At 43.8% G+C, this 17,606-nt stretch overlaps 1 protein-coding gene across 2 annotated transcripts in view; it reads right to left on the bottom strand.

The window, feature by feature from the left end:
• The window catches only part of pag1 (phosphoprotein membrane anchor with glycosphingolipid microdomains 1), a 101,275-nt gene that overhangs the window by 79,501 nt on the left and 4,168 nt on the right, over positions 1–17,606 (bottom strand). Inside the window, exon 2 of one of the 2 annotated variants that reach the window (XM_079522662.1) lies at positions 15,271–15,380. The gene's annotated coding sequence lies outside the window, so the exon portion shown is untranslated. Of the gene's footprint in view, positions 1–15,270; positions 15,556–17,606 lie in introns of those variants that run through there. The other variant, XM_079522663.1, reaches the window with a different exon arrangement.

The following is a 17,606-nucleotide window of genomic DNA, read 5'->3' as shown; positions in this document are numbered from 1 at the left end:
TCAGATTGATCATGACTGACCATGCTATTTATAGATGGCAAAATATCTACAGTGGTACATGTGAGAAACTTTTTATTTTATTTTAATTGAACTAGACAACTCACCCTTTAAAATGAGATATTGCATGGCTATGTATGCCCAGCAGAAAAAAAGTTATTTAGAAAATAAAACTTCAACCGGGCATAACTTTTTTTGGTTGTCCTAGAAACAGAAACAGTGTAAATGCAGGCTCTTTTAAATGGCTTCCAACACAAGAACTAAACATTTTATCAACTCAGTTCATTTTTTTCCTGGAAGCAGACAAGTCAAGCTTTCTCTGAAGGTCTTTCGTTGTCACACATTCACAACAGAGAATTTTCAATAAATCATTCAAAAACGCCATTCTGCCATAGAGAAGTCTACAAACTATATAGAAATCCTTGAAACTCTCAAAGAGTTAAATAGACCACCCTGTTAACTAGAACAGCAGGTGACTAACCCACTCGGGACATTTCCCACCCTGTTAACTAGAACAGCAGGTGACTAACCCACTCGGGACATGTCCCACCCTGTTAACTAGAACAGCAGGTGACTAACCCACTCGGGACATGTCCCACCCTGTTAACTAGAACAGCAGGTGACTAACCCACTCGGGACATGTCCCACCCTGTTAACTAGAACAGCAGGTGACTAACCCACTCGGGACATTTCCCACCCTGTTAACTAGAACAGCAGGTGACTAACCCACTCGGGACATGTCCCACCCTGTTAACTAGAACAGCAGGTGACTAACCCACTGGGGACATTTCCCACCCACAACCATGCAAAGGAGGAGGGAAATGAGTGTCGGCAGCTAATTTTAGGCTTTCTGTGGTTTTATCGCAGTAGGGAATTTACATATCTGACCTGTCAGATCAGTAATAAACAAACCATTCTTTACTTTCTTCACACAGGTCTTACCACTTACCATCTACTAATTAAGGGACTCTGAGTGCCTAATTCAAGGACTCGGAGTGGACAAATGGAACCAAACATTTGGTTCCATTTTTACACTCAGAGTTACACACACGTAAGGGGCCATTTGGAACACCCTCAAAGAACCATGAGAGTCCCTGGACCACACTTTGGGACCCATGGCATAGCAGAGTGTTACCAGTGAGCCATGTATACACAATATCAGTACCCTGACTGTGTTTGACCAGAATGGTGCATTTATATAGCACATTAAAAGCGCTTAACGGATATTGTGCATTACATTAACCCATTCACACACACATTCACACACCGATGCCGGAGAAAAACCATGCTAGTCGCCAACCTGCACATCGGGAGCAATTAGGGGTTCAGAGTCTTGCTCAAGGACACTTCGACACTAACTCTGGGGGAGCCCGGGTTTGAACTGGGAACCTTGGGGTTCCTATCCGGTCACTCTACCCCTGAGCCACTGCTGGCCAGAATGGAACAGATCCTTAATTAATGTATTGGTAAGACCTGTGAAGGAAGTAAATTAAGAGGCCCAATTTCTTTCCAATATGGCTGCTGTGCCTGTAGTGTGCCTGCAGTCTCAAATATCTCTACCATCAACAGACATTGAAGAGACAAGTCTACATATGAAGAGCTTCTTATCAAGTTGCATGGAAGGCCTTCTCAAAAACGTTTCAATCATATCTCCCTCTCTCTTTGTCTCTCTCACTCACTCGACCTTCTCTTACTGCGGCGATCTTGATCTGACCCCCCATGCCAAAGTGCCAGCGCTCGCCCAGCAGTCTGCCGTCTGCCACCACCCAGGCGGATGCGTTCACTCAGGACATCTTACTGTTTTTTAAAAACAAAATGTAAGACAAAAGAAAATAAAGGGACCCATGAAAATTGGTCCTCGACCCAACCTTGGGTCCCGTCCCAGTGTTTGGGAACCAGTGCTCTAGAGGTTGTAAAGTGAAGTATGTAATGTACACATGCACTATCAGTGACGTACAGTAGTAGGTATGTGAGACACTGAAAATATGTACAATCTGATGTCTGCGAGAGCGTGCGTGCATTCTACACATTCCAAAGTGTAGAATGCTTACATAATAATAATCTGAGGTGTTGCCACTTGAAATCAGACTCACTCACACACACACACACACACACACACACACACACACACACACACACACACACACACACACACACACACACACACACACACACACACACACACACACACACACACACACACACACACACACACACACACACACACACACACACACACACACACACACACACACACACACACACACACACACACACACACACACTCCTAATGGCATAATTAGGCCCCCAGATAATTGAGGAAGTGAAAAATAACAGGTGTGTACACAAGTGAAATCCTCAGTGTAAATGTAACTCTGAGAGTGTACGAAATAACATGCACACACTCTGAAGGCAGCGGTTCCCAAACATGTTCTTGTCAAGGACCCCCCAAATCCATCCAGATCCATTTTGGTTCCATCTCTAAGATCCGTACACTTTCAGAGTCAAATTAACACGGAGGACTTTACAGTGGTATATGAGTCATTAAATAGACCACCCTGTTAACTAGAACAGCAGGTGACTAACCCACTCGGGACATTTCCCACCCTGTTAACTAGAACAGCAGGTGACTAACCCACTCGGGACATGTCCCACCCTGTTAACTAGAACAGCAGGTGACTAACCCACTCGGGACATGTCCCACCCTGTTAACTAGAACAGCAGGTGACTAACCCACTCGGGACATTTCCCACCCTGTTAACTAGAACAGCAGGTGACTAACCCACTCGGGACATGTCCCACCCTGTTAACTAGAACAGCAGGTGACTAACCCACTCGGGACATTTCCCACCCTGTTAACTAGAACAGCAGGTGACTAACCCACTCGGGACATTTCCCACCCACAACCATGCAAAGGAGGAGGGAAATGAGTGTCGGCAGCTAATTTGAGGCTTTCTGTGTTTTTATCGCAGTAGGGAATTTACATATCTGACCTGTCAGATCAGTAATAAACAAACCATTATTTACTTTCTTCACACAGGTCTTACCACTTACCATCTACTAATTAAGGGACTCTGAGTGCCTAATTCAAGGACTCTGAGTGGACAAATGGAACCAAACATTTGGTTCCATTTTTACACTCAGAGTTACACACACGTAAGGGGCCATTTGGAACACCCTCAAAGAACCATGAGGGTCCCTGGACCACACTTTGGGACCCATGGCATAGCAGAGTGTTACCAGTGAGCCATGTATACACAATAGCAGTACCCTGACTGTGTTTGACCAGAATGGTAAATGGTGCATTTATATAGCACATTAAAAGCGCTTAACAGAGATTGTGCATTACATTAACCCATTCACACACCGATGCCGGAGGAAACTATGCAAGTCGCCAACCTGCACATCGGGAGCAATTAGAGGTTCAGAGTCTTGCTCAAGGACACCCGGGTTTGAACTGGGAACCTTGGGGTTCCTATCCGGTCACTCTACCCCTGAGCCACTGCTGGCCAAAATGGAACAGATCCTTAATTACTGTATTGGTAAGACCTGTGAAGGAAGTAAATTAAGAGGCCCAATTTCTTTCCAATATGGCTGCTGTGCCTGTAGTGTGCCTGCAGTCTCAAATATCTCTACCATCAACAGACATTGAAGAGACAACTAGACAAGTCTACATATGAAGAGCTTCTTATCAAGTTGCATGGAAGGCCTTCTCAAAAACATTTCAATCATATCTCCTCTCTCTTTGTCTCTCTCACTCACTCGACCTTCTCTTACTGCGGCGATCTTTAAGAGATTTACAAGTTGACAGGAATGTTTGCGACGGCCAGCGGTTGTTGGCGGAACTTGGCGCCAGTTTAAGATTATTTCTATTTCTCCAGTAGGGACTCGTCTCTGCCTTTTTGTGTCTAGTCTACCCGGATGACTGGATTCAAGGAAACACATTAGTATTCTCACACATACTAGGGGGCGTAACTGAATCAAAATGCCCAAGGTGGCTCTGATGAGGTTGAAAGCTTTAAATGTTTGTAATGCTGCTGAGCAGTACCTCTGTCAAGAAACATGTAGGGTTGCCTGGTGCCAGTACCTGAATTAAAAACACAATCACACTGTATGTGAGAGGGTCCGGGGAATTACAGGGGGATGCCACATTTTGTATAAACCACCCTAGTATATTCTGAGGAGAACATTTGCCAAAAATGCCTGATCTACAAGCTCACAATGCATCACGGTGTGATCTTATAGATCACCTATTTTCCGGGAAGAGGTTTGGTATAGAGGGGAAAAGGGGCTGACCGAGTATAGAGCCAAGAGTCAAGTTTACTAAGGGGCAATCCAGACGAGGACGATTTCGGTGTTTCTCGGGCAAGTAATTAGCCGATCTGCCCTTTTTGTCACACGGAGACGGCGTTTTGGGGGACTTTAACGGCTCATTTTGAAACTACCTTCCAGAGTGGGAAAGTTTGGAGACGCGACTTTCACGTCTCCGTGTGTACAGCGAATGCCGCCTAATTTGCTGAAACGGTGATGTCATAGTCCCCTCGCCCCCTCCAAACTAACCAGTGTTAATGGTTTATTTCACCATAACCACTTACATATAAGTATCACAGCTATTTTATATTTGCACATAATGTCTATAAATCTCTTCTCCAAAAATAGCCGATCTGCAGCCCGCACGCACGCAAACAATTGCGCAGGCATGCACGAGAGAGGAGTTGTGTGTGAGGAGCTGATCACAGATAGAGGGAAAGTGTTATATTTGGCCTATTATTTATGCTATATATTATTGACCGCGTCTGTGTCAGTCTCACAGTCACAACGAGAGAGAGAGAGAGATGCTGCGTGTTAAAAAATAGGCAATGATTAGCACTGTGCTGCCAGCAGGTGGAAGGAATCAAGCAATTATCTGACATTCAGAGGTGTTGCGCACCAGCGAATATATATATTTCAATCTCCAAAGTCAAACTCATAAATTCACAATGTACCATGCCGCTCCTCGTTGTGAGCTGTGTATGATGATCTGACCGAGAGAAGGGGCGCGCGCGCACGCTCTCTCTCTCTCTCTCTCACACACACTCTCTCTCTCCCTCTCTCTCTCACACTTACTTTGTGCTTGCTGCTGTTTTCAGAAGAATTAATCCAAGGTTTGTCATATATTATGGTTTAGTAGGCATACACTTTAGCTGGTCAGTCAGTGTGTGCAGACTCAGAGAGAGAAGCAGCACTGCTCTGCTCATTAAATTGATATGACGCATATGCGCATCTGATCAAGATAATTAGTTATTTGGCAACACCTGTGTGAAATACCAACGCTTTCATATAGCCTACTTTTAGAAGCTTTTTCTTTTTTTTTATGGCCATCTACAGGCCAGCCATGTGTACTGCATCTCTATCTTGAAAACGGAGCAGTTTACCGGTCTCGAGTGGACGTCGTACATAATTAACATAACCGCAATGTAGACGCAGTGAAGTTTTATATCGTTCGCAAAATTAGGCGGGGAACAGCCCGCGACGTCCTCGTGAAGGCAGCCCCTAAGTATTGAGATTTCACATTTGAATTGAGATTTGGTGTAGACAGGGTAGAGAGTAGGTTTGGTGATTAATTACCTTACTGTAAATGAGCTGATTTCACTTGTAAGATGTGTGACATCGATTGATTCCCCAAAATAAGGGACAAAGTGTGTCCCCTTATCAGTTCAATAAGGAACAGTGAGTGACATCTTTTTCGTTTCCAAATAAGGGACAAATCCAAGGGACGGTATGCCAGCCCTAGACGGAAGGCCCAGATGGATGATTGTATTGTGCAAGAGTAATTGGCACCACAGCGCCGTGAGGTGTGAACCAAGCCTTTAACCGCAGATGCCAGGGAGCTTATATGGAGGATGGTTCGCTGACGGAGCAGTCAGCCGTGGGACTTTTATGGCGCTCGCTGTGGTACAGTAGGCGTTTACGGTCAAACATTTCCCACTTCTCTGACGCTGTGAAACAGCCTTCACAGTTAAAAGTGTGGGAAAACAAACCACATTTAGAATGTGTTAAAGTATCATACCGCCACATTAGCTGGTGATTTCCATGGTGAGTGCGTGTTAATAATATGACTATTTGTGGAATTAAAGGCAGACTGACGTGACGAGTGACGCAACATTGCAGGACCAATGTGCATTATAGCTCTTGCCATTTGTCAGTCTTGACATACTGTCCGCAGGTACAGAAAATACAAGCGCGTATATATTTTTGATTTATTTGTTTGTTTTAATGCCTCAACTATTCTTTTCAATCTCTTGTGCAGTAGATGCCTTGACTGTTTATTCTTGGTCCCGTTAGTTTACTCTCTACACCAAATCTTGCGTCTTACCTGAAAATAGCCTATCTACAAGTTCACACCTATTTTCACCGCATTTTTGCCTAAATGACATGCCCAGAATAGGGACTAGGGTTCATGTATACTTAAAGGATCTCGACTCAGTTCAAAGTGATGTCATTTTCACTTCAACCAGTTCATTGACATTCACTGTGATGTCATTTTCTCTTCAACCAGTTCATTGACATTCACTGTGATGGCATTTTCACTTCAACCAGTTCATTGACATTCACTATGATGTCATTTTCACTTCAACCAGTTCATTGACATTCACTGTGATGTCATGTTCTCTTCAACCAGTTCATTGACATTCACTGTGATGTCATTTTCTCTTCAACCAGTGCATTGACATTCACTGTGATGTCATTTTCTCTTCAACCAGTGCATTGACATTCACTGTGATGTCATTTTCTCTTCAACCAGTGCATTGACATTCACTTTGATGTCATTTTCTCTTCAACCAGTGCATTGACATTCACTGTGATGTCATTTTCTCTTCAACCAGTTCATTGACATTCACTGTGATGTCCTTTTCTCTTCAACCAGTGCATTGACATTCACTGTGATGTCATTTTCTCTTCAACCAGTGCATTGACATTCACTGTGATGTAGTGTTGTAGTCGAGACCACCTAAAGCGAGACCAAGACAAGACCAAGACCTAGCAGGTCGAGACCGATACCGAGACCAAGACCGCTGCGAGCCTAGGGGGCCGAGACCAAGACCAAGACCAAGACCTAGCAGGTCGAGACCGATACCGAGACCAAGACCGCTGCGAGCCTAGGGGGCCGAGACCAAGACCAAGACCTAGCAGGTCGAGACCGAGACCGAGACCAAGACCATTTTTCCCTCTTATTTGATAGGCACAGAAAACAATCTTGATCTGAAACACTGCAGTGCAAATAGATTTTACAAAATTAGGTATAGGCCTACTACAGCATGATTCATTCAAATATTTATTTTAAATATCAATTAATGAATAACAATGAGGCATGCACATCAGAGCCGCCTGGGAGAAACATTTTTGTGTTAATTAATGAATCAATATCCAAAACTATACAAAATCTATAAGGCCAAACCTTATTAGAAAAAAATATTAATATATGAAAGCCTTTTCAAATGTCCTATTGGAATTGCAGGTGCTGCCAAATAAGTAATTACCCTCATGCCAGTCAGTTGCGCAAATATATAGGTCAGATCAATTAGCAGAGCGGACCAGCTTCTCACTGACTGCAGCACAATGACCAGCGCTTCTTAAAGTTTACTTACTTTAATAATATGACATAGCGTTTATACGACAGGATCTCCAGACAAACAAACCTTGGATTATATAATTATTGGATTATAAAATTCTTCAAATGACTAGCATGAGCCACAAGGTAAGAAACTAGAATGATTCACTGTTCACAGTCAAACCCTGCAGCGGTTGTTCTTCAACCCGTCGCATTCCCATCAAAGTAGCCTGCTGATACCCACACTAACTTTGTGATCAACCTTAATTTGCTTATTTTATTTGTAAAAAGCAACACTGTATTAAGACATGGTAGTATAATATTGGTGCAAAATGGAAATATGTAATTAAATAGTTAATAGAGAGAGAGAGAGAGAGAGAGAGAGAGAGAGGCAGACGGAGAGAGAGGCAGAGAGAGAGAGAGAGAGAGAGAGAGAGAGAGAGACACAGACAGACAGACACACAGACGGAGAGAGAGAGAGAGAGAGAGAGAGAGACACAGACGGAGAGAGAGAGAGAGAGAGACACAGACAGGCAGACAGAGAGAGAGAGAGAGAGAGACACAGACAGACAGACACACAGACGGGGGGAGCGAGAGAGCTAGCCCCGTTCCCATTTCAAAGAATAAAAAAAAGCTGTCTAGCGCGAGGCCTCGCAAGCCGCACCGACGCCGTTCGCACTATACCAAAAAAGTCAGGCTGTGGCGCTGTGTAACTCTCCGCCACCTGGCCGACACTTTATTTATGCCAGCCTGATATCATTTCATACAATCAGAACATGTTCTAACCCAATTTCAATAGATTTAAGATTACGTGTGCTCTAATTCAGCGCTGCGCTGCGCTCCTACAGCTGTCTTTAATGTTAATATGAATGGGATCAGTCCTTGCGATCGGGTTGATAGAACGTTTTGCATTGTCTCGTCTCGAGTGGTCTCGGTGGGGGAAGAGACCCGAGACAATTGGTCCGAGACCGAGACGAGACCAAGACAAATGAAGGGCGAGACCAAGACGAGACCGCAAGACAAAAAAGGTGTGAAGCGCGAGACCGAGACAAGACCAAGACAAATGAGGGGCGAGACCAAGACGAGACCGCAAGACAAAAAAGGCGAGAGGCGCGAGACCGAGACAAGACCGAGACAACGAAAATGTGGTCTCGAGACCGGTCTCGAGACGAGACCATGTCTCGAGAACTACAACACTACTGTGATGTCATTTTCTCTTCAACCAGTGCATTGACATTCACTGTGATGTCATTTTCCCTTCAACCAGTGCATTGATATTCACTGTGATGTCATTTTCTCTTCAACCAGTTCATTGACATTCACTGTGATGTCATTTTCTCTTCAACCAGTTCATTGACATTCACTGTGATGTCATTGTCTCTTCAACCAGTTCATTGACATTCACTGTGATGTCATTTTCACTTCAACCAGTTCATTGACATTCACTGTGATGTCATTTTCACTTCAACCAGTGCATTGACATTCACTGTGATGTAATTTTCTCTTCAACCAGTTCATTGACATTCACTGTGATGTCATTTTCTCTTCAACCAGTTCATTGACATTCACTGTGATGTCATTTTCTCTTCAACCAGTTCATTGACATTCACTGTGATGTCATTTTCTCTTCAACCAGTTCATTGACATTCACTGTGATGTCATTTTCTCTTCAACCAGTTCATTGACATTCACTGTGATGTCATTTTCTCTTCAACCAGTGCATTGACATTCACTGCCGCGCAGGCTGCCACCGCACTCATAGCACAGCCTGAGTCCCAGAGGAGCTTGTCCTCTGGTGACACACATGTCAAAAACCAGGACTTATATTGCTATAGAGTGTTTGTTCAGTAACCGGAGTGCCCCCGTCTCTCCAGCTCTTTAGTAAACAGAACATATATTTGTGAGTAGTAGGAGTAAGTATTCAAAATTGGAAATCAAACACTAAGATTTAAGCTGATGAATGGGTTCCCTGTCCTCATTGGTTGAAATTGGTAATCCACTGGAAAATGACAGCTGGAGAGATGGGGAGACCCCTCTGTTGCTGAACAAATGGCAATGATCACCATATCACGATATGGAGTTAAAATAAAAATAAAACTTGGCTGTAAACAATGTATACTTCCACTACCTTTAACATGCTTTCGTTTTGCCTCACTAATGACGACAGCAGTGCCTCTTGCTAGGATAGGGTTTAAGCCAGTGTTGCACAAGGAATAAGCAACCAGGTGAAATCAAGCCCAGAAGAAACGACTAGGCCAAATGAGCAATTTAAATCAGCAATTTCAAAATAGCCGATCTAAAAGCTCACAATGTGTCGGAATGTGACACGTTGTGAACCTGTAGATCTGCTATGTTCACAAATAAACCTGCAGCCACCAATATTTACAAGCAACTTTCCAGAACACAACAACTTTCAAAGCCCAAAGTCACTTATAATAAGCAGACATGGCAACGGTGGTTTAAGTGAGTGTGAGAACAGGGTGTAGTCTGCTAGATGGCATCTCGACACACTGTGCTGAAGCTCACTGCTGTCACAGCACATTATCTTCATCCAGTTGCACCCTGCGTCAATAACATCACTGCGTTTACATCTGAAATACATCTCTGAGACCCCAATCAATGTACAGTAACTGTACAGTAAGTGTGCCCACACAGTAGAGTCACGAAGATGCAAGATGCAGCTTAGAGCAGGCGTCTCTTCCGGGTTTTAACCGCTGGTGGATGGAAATGACGCTCGCGCACGGCTTCAACGTCTCCGTTTTATTTGCCGGCGAGTCAAGTTGCAGCCCTAAATCCCTATCTGCTATTTTCACCATTTATAAAATCCTGTGAAACCTTTTGCTTAATAATGGCATGGGCTGGGAGTGGCTCAGGGGTAGAGTGGACGGATCAGCCAGATGGGAACCATGAGGTTACCAGTTCGATCCCGGGCTCCCCCAGAGTTAGTGTCGTAGTGTCCTTGAGCAAGGCTCTGAGTCTGAACCCCTAATTGCTCACGATGTGCAGGTTGGTGCCTTGCATGGTTTCCTCCGCCGTCGGTGTATGAATGGGTGAATGTAATGCGCTATATAAATGCACCATTTACCATTTATGCCCAACATATGGACGGATAAATTGATTATTTAATTTATTTCACTACATTTGATCAATTATCGCTTGTTTTTATAATGGATTAACTGTTGCAGCCCTAGGATGGTGTAAGCTCGGGGGTTTCATACAGTATGAGGACCGTCACCTGGGGGAAGACTTCCTTCACTCGGCACAATCATTCTCTTGGCCATTAATCATGGCTGGCAGAGTTGTTGGGTGTGACATAACATGCAGGGGACAGCTGCCACATCCTAGGGATATAATAGGGCTCTGTCTTGTGTGCCGCCTTACCCCTTACGCCTAAACTTTTCTGGCATGTTTTACTATTAAAAAAAAAGTATTGAACATAGTGGAAAATAGCCGATTTACATTGGCATGTTGTGAACTCGTTGATTGGCTATTTGAGCTATTTTAATCTGTCTGTATCTGCATCATTTTAGATTTTTGCGTTGGCTATTCAAAGACAGCAGATGTAAAGTTTGCAAGGTTCTACATCTGCTGTTTTCTTTTTAGTGAGAACTACTGATTTAGACGGTATTTGTCTTAATGGGTTCAAATGGCCAAATCATTGTGGGGGTCCCCAGCCAAAAAGGTTGAACCCCTGTTATAGACCCTGTAGGGATATAATCCCCAGTGCTACAGTAATGGTTATTGGCAGCAGTCTCAGCTTGCTCCATGTTGGCCATTGGCTGACAGAATACATTTCTACCAATCACACAGCATGACAACAGGCCATGCAGTTCTGTGTTTTATTCGTGCAATAAGCAATTATGACAACAAACTCACTCAAGATCTCTACAGTGGTCACATCACAATGGAACAAAAATAAGTCAAATGCATCATGAAAACATTTCAGCATGCTTGTTCCCGTCACTCACACAAGACAAAAGGTTATGCCATTTCATGAACTCCTATCTCTCACACACACACACACACACACACACACACACACACACACACACACACACACACACACACACACACACACACACACACACACACACACACACACACACACACACACACACACACACACACACACACACACACACACACACACACACACACACACACACACACACACACACACAGTCCCTGACAATGATTAAAACGGCACGATGCATCTATTAGTCGTCAACTAACAGAGTGGAAGATTTGAAACAAATGTCACAAACAAGCAGAGAGCAAAGACTGCATTTTGTTACCGTGTCGGAAACCTATTGTCATGTCTGTAATGTCATAGCTTATATCTCTGATGTCGGGAAGAAACCACCTAACTCCAAAATGTACATTATTCAGGAAATTAAAACCGTATATTTTTAAAACAATGTGATACTGCCTCATCAAAGTTGGTATTGTGACTTTACACAATTACCTTCATGAGAGGTAAATGGTGCATTTATATAGCGCCTTTATCCAAGGCGCTTTACATAGATTGTGCATTACATTCACCCACACATGCAAGGCACCAACCAACACATCAGGAGCAATAAGGGGTTCAGTGTCTTGCTCAAGGACACTTCGACACTAACTCTGGGGGAGCCTGTGAAAGTGCATACGGCCAACGCAACATCCTTGTCCTCTCTGTCGGGTGGAAACTCCACAGGTCCAAACTGTTACTTTTCAACATTCAAATAAAAGAAAATAGCAAAAGTAGCAGATCTACAAGCTCAAAATGCATCACTTCACACCATGTTTTGAGCTTGTACATCCGATACTTTTGATAGTTTTGTGTGATGCTGTAGTAGTATGGTCAAGTAGGGTGTTAATTTACAGAAAGAAAAACAGAGTTAGAATATGGAGATAAGAGGTTTATATATTATGCTATATGTTTCTGTTGTACGTCTGACTACAGAGAGCGCAGAGGGAAGCTGTCCCCGCCAGCTGATGGGTCTATGGCCCCGAACAAACAAAGTGCACTTTGTCAGTTCGGTCACACAGCCAACGTCTTCTGTGCTGCAGGGGAGATGGGCCTTGCCAACGGGCCCATCAAGAACTGTGTGTGTGTGTGTGTGTGTGTGTGTGTGTGTGTGTGTGTGTGTGTGTGTGTGTGTGTGTGTGTGTGTGTGTGTGTGTGTGTGTTGGGGCTTTCTTTTGGCAGAAGCATTCACAGACTGTGTGTGTGTGTGTGTGCGTGCGTACCACTTGAGCCTGCGAGCTCGTGACAAGCTTGCAGACATGCACTTTTTGAATATTTTGAACATATTCTGAACATATTTATTTTTTAATAGGGGTGCCATGTTAAAAATGGTTATGCCTTGACATGTTTTGTTTTCACGATAAAAGCCTCAGACAATGTTTTTCTCTCAGATAAAAGCTGCAGACGTGGGTTTTCAATTTTGTTTCTAAATAAAAGCACAAGAGAGTTAGTGAGCTGTATGCCGGCACAATACATTCTCTCTTGAATGTTCTTTTCTAGTTCATATTGTCCAGGGTGAGGGTCCCTCACATGACAATGTTTGAGAGCCTGATGCAAACGGACAGGTGAGCAAATAGGAAGCTGGTATTTGCCATGACCTCTGCTTGAAGGCAAGAAAAACAGAGCGAGAGTGGGAGAGAGACGGTGAGTGACACCGAGAGAGAGAAACAGAGATTATAGTGCTGTATGTCTAGCATTTGTATACCCTGCAGGCAACATTCACATAACAGCCCACACATGTTTATCCGTGTGTGTAGGTGTGTGTGTGTGTGTGTGTGTGTGTGTGTGTGTGTGTGTGTGCCAGCTGCCAGCCACGGCGCAGAAGGCCCCCACCCATTCCAACTTGTCAGAGTCAATAAAGACAATATGTGTAAATGCACAATGTGAACATATATGTAAGTACTACATGCAGTCTGACCCCAATCTGCTGCCTCCGTGCGTGATTATCAACAGCCGTGTGGACAAAGTAGGCTATATATCATCGCTGTCGGGCAGGATCCTCTTATCTCCATATTTTAACGCCCTAGTACTTGATCACACAAACGCTTCACAAGTAGCAGATCTACAAGCTCAAAACGCGGCTTTAGGACGTATGTGGTTTCCACCCGACAGAGATGATATACTCGAGTGAATACTCAAGTATTCAGAAAGTACAAATTACTATGTATATTTTCAGAAATAAGAAATTGTGATACTAGCCTACTCAAGTACAGTTAGCCTACTCAAGAAAATGTAGTTACTGTCCACGGCGGATTGCCCACATGTAAACTAAAGATGCATGATGATAGCCTAGTAGTGTGTGTGTGTGTGTGTGTGTGTACGCACGTGCATGTGCTCCTGCATGCGTGTGTGCGTATGGGTTGGGTTTGCATGTGTACTTCTGTTTTTTTTTTATAGCTTTCGCCTTTATTTTATATTTTTTATAGAGGGACAGACAGAGGCTGACAGGAAGTGGGGAGAGAGATGGGGGGGTGACATGCAGTAAAGGCCGTCGGGATCGGGAGTCGAACCCGCGGCACACTGCCAGGCTTGGACTACCGGCCAGTGCCTGGACCGCTGAGCCACAGCCCAGGCCTGCATGTGTACTTCTGACAGCAAATGCACAATTCTTATGGTTTTGTAAAGATTGAATGTGGAATTGTGGATTGTGTTTATTTGACAGAAGACACTTTGCTTTGGAAATGTGTAAACATACCTTGAAATGTAATGTAATTGCATGAGAGAGAGAGAGAGAGAGAGAGAGAGAGAGCAGCCCATCAGCCTATGTTCTGTTCTCGCACTCTCTCCTCTCACTATATGCATGGGGGATGTTGACTTGCATGCATCCCAAACACGTGTCAAATGTTTACAAAAACAGAACAATTGGCCTATTCCTTATTACAGCATAGTATAGGTTTTCAAATGCCTTATAAGTTTGTGTATTACTCTACTTCAGTAGCCGCCTGATACATACGATCAACAGATTGGCCCGCTAGTAGTTACATTTACAACGTCATTTCAAGTAGGCCAACAACGTTATTACAACTGTACTGTACTGGCACCGGGGGCTTTCATAAATTCAGCATTTCGGGGGAGTGGCGCCGTGCCCGTGTGGCGGAGATATAATACCAAGATATGGAAGCTCGCGGGGCAGCGATTCGAATACTCTCTCCTACAGTCAAACTGGGACTGGGAGCATGTTCCGAATGCGAGTATGCTGCTGCATGTGAATGTGATGATGTGCCCCCGGCCTCCGAATGTCCAAATCGAACCAAAATTGACCCTTTTAGACTACAGGCTATAGTTAGTAACTCTGAGAGTTAAATATGTAACACTGAGTGAGGACTCGAGGAGCAACGCACGATCTCCTCCTGGCGAGGCAACAAGTCAAAGCATCTCGAATCGTTCTTATTCTGCGACGGTTGCACTGGCAGTGACACGGTGGTCCGGATCTCTCCCCCCTTAAAACACTGCACAATTCAACACGCCACAACAAGACCCCCTGCTAAAGACATCTAGCAAGTTTCACAACGCTTCCATCCGATCCATAGTCTACATGCATGCGCATTGCGCACAGTACACACGCCACGGTCGAAATAAACCAGAGCCACGGTCTCGCGAGTCGCATAATGTAACTTTCAAGCATCACCATAGGTTATTAATTATACTGAGATGTGGAGAGAATTGCACTTACCAGACAACGGTGCTGTGTCTTGTGTTGTGTTGTGTGTGCGTGCCCCTCCGCAGCCAGCAGCAGCCTTCACTGGGCAGGCAAGAATGAAAGTGGTCCGTGAAAAGTGGAACCTGTGGTTCAGCCACAAGAAGAGAAACACGCTTATAAAATCCTTAAAATCTATAGTGCGACATTAAAACCTAGAGTATGAGAGTGGAGACTACACTACATAAACACTAGAGAGCAGGCTGTGCTGTGTTTGTGGGCACGGTAAGAGTAGAGTATGTCTGTGGAGCTATGCTCCTCTCTCTCTCTCTGTGTGTGTGTGTGTGTGTGTGTGTGTGTGCGTGTCTCTATCTCTCTCTCTCTCTCTCTCCCTCTCCCTCTCAGCCTCGGCACACACACACACATACACATACACACACACACACACACACACACACACACAAGAAAGCTGCTGGGAGGAGGGCCAAGGAGGAGGAGGAGTGGGACAGATTGTCATAGCAGCCTAGCGCTATGATTCTTGGGATATGTAGTCCACTGACTCCACTCCGCAAATTAACCGGCTTTTCCAGCAACAGTGATGTAACAGATCTACAAGCTGACCGGCGTCATATATTGCAAGGTTTTATGAGCAGTGTATGGGGTTGAAGGGGTTAGTTAGACTAATCTTGATATGCTATGTTGACCAATTTTGCTGGGGACCCCCTGGAACTATGTAAATGACCCTGGCCTGGGGGTCCCTGGACTGCACTTTGAGATTGAGAACCACTGACTTCATGTAGGCTAGTAGTTGCAGTATGGTACACTAATGAGATAATATGCAGGATGATGAATGAAGCAGGCTGCTGTGTACACATGTGTTCTCAACCAGTGGTCTGGTCCAGGGACCACCAGGGGTCATTGAGAGGGTTCCAGGTGGTCCCCAGAGTTGGTAACCAAAGGACCCTAATAGGTCTCTCTTGAGAGTGTAAAATAAAACCAAATCATTTTGCACTCTCAAGATTTAAATTATTGTTAAACATATATGTATTATAGTTTACAAGAAGTCTACACACTTACAGAATGCGGAAGAATTGTTATTTTTGATCAACGTTTGCCCGATATCTCTCCTAATGGTATACAATTTACAATTTACAATTTAGGCATTTAGCAGACGCTCTTAATCCAGAGCGATTTACATTAAGCAATAACAAAAAGCATGGAATACATCACATATATAAAAAGTAGTTATCATGAATCATGCGTAAACTAAGAACGTAACAGTGGAGTATCTATGTAAACTATACATACTATACTATATAATATATTATACATGTGTACTATAAAGTGCTATGACTACATAAAGTGCAATTCTAGAGCTGTCTACGTAACAAGCTATATATAAGTCTGTTTAAAATACTATCGAAGTCTACATAATGTGCTATCTAAGGGGCTAGGCTAGGGCAAGTGCTACGGGCCATGGTGGAGTCTGAAGAGGTGGGTTTTCAGACTACGGCGGAAGATTGGGAGTGAGGCTGCAGTTCTGACTGCGATGGGAAGTGCATTCCATAGTTTTGGAGCCAGAAGGGAGAAGAGTTTGGGACGTGTGGAGTATAACAGCAATACAGCATGGAATTGTGGACAACTAAATATTCGGTAGAAGTCATGGGTCTGAGAGGCAATGTGTAAAATATGCTGGGGAGTGTTGCCTTATGTGTGCACTCAGTGCGACTTGCATAATATGGATTACGCATAAAATGCTGGTGTTATGACTTAATTATGTCATATACACCTGGACTTACAACGCACATAATAGGGGCCTAAATGTGGCTCAAATGCTGAAAAAATAATGGACCTTGATATGAAAAGGGTTGAAAACCACTGTAGTACAGCAACAAATTAATTGATTCTCTGACACATCCAACATAACCCAATTAACTGCATCCTGATACTGTGACAAATATTTTCAAGATTTTCTAACTCTTCAAAAATAGCTACAATACTTGGTAAAGTAAATACATTTAAATGTATTTACTTTATTTAGTCAACTTTTCATAATAGTCATATGAAAGGTTTTAGTCTAGTTGTAGTGAACTAAACATCAGAAGATTTTTAGTCGACTAATGTATACAGTTTTTGTCGACACAAATGTTTTAAGTTTCCGTCAGTGTAACAAGTGGATCGGACGGACACACACACACACACACACACACACACACACACACACACACACACACACACACACACACACACACACACACACACACACACACACACACACACACACACACACACACACACACACACACACACACACACACACACACACACACACACACACACACACACACACACACACACACACACACACACAC

Source organism: Electrona antarctica (assembly GCF_951216825.1).
Source record: "Electrona antarctica genome assembly, chromosome: 15".
In the NCBI taxonomy this organism is placed as follows: Eukaryota; Metazoa; Chordata; class Actinopteri; order Myctophiformes; family Myctophidae; genus Electrona; species Electrona antarctica.
The sequence above is the reverse complement of the archived record's forward strand: the minus strand, read 5'-3'. Positions and strand labels throughout refer to the sequence as shown.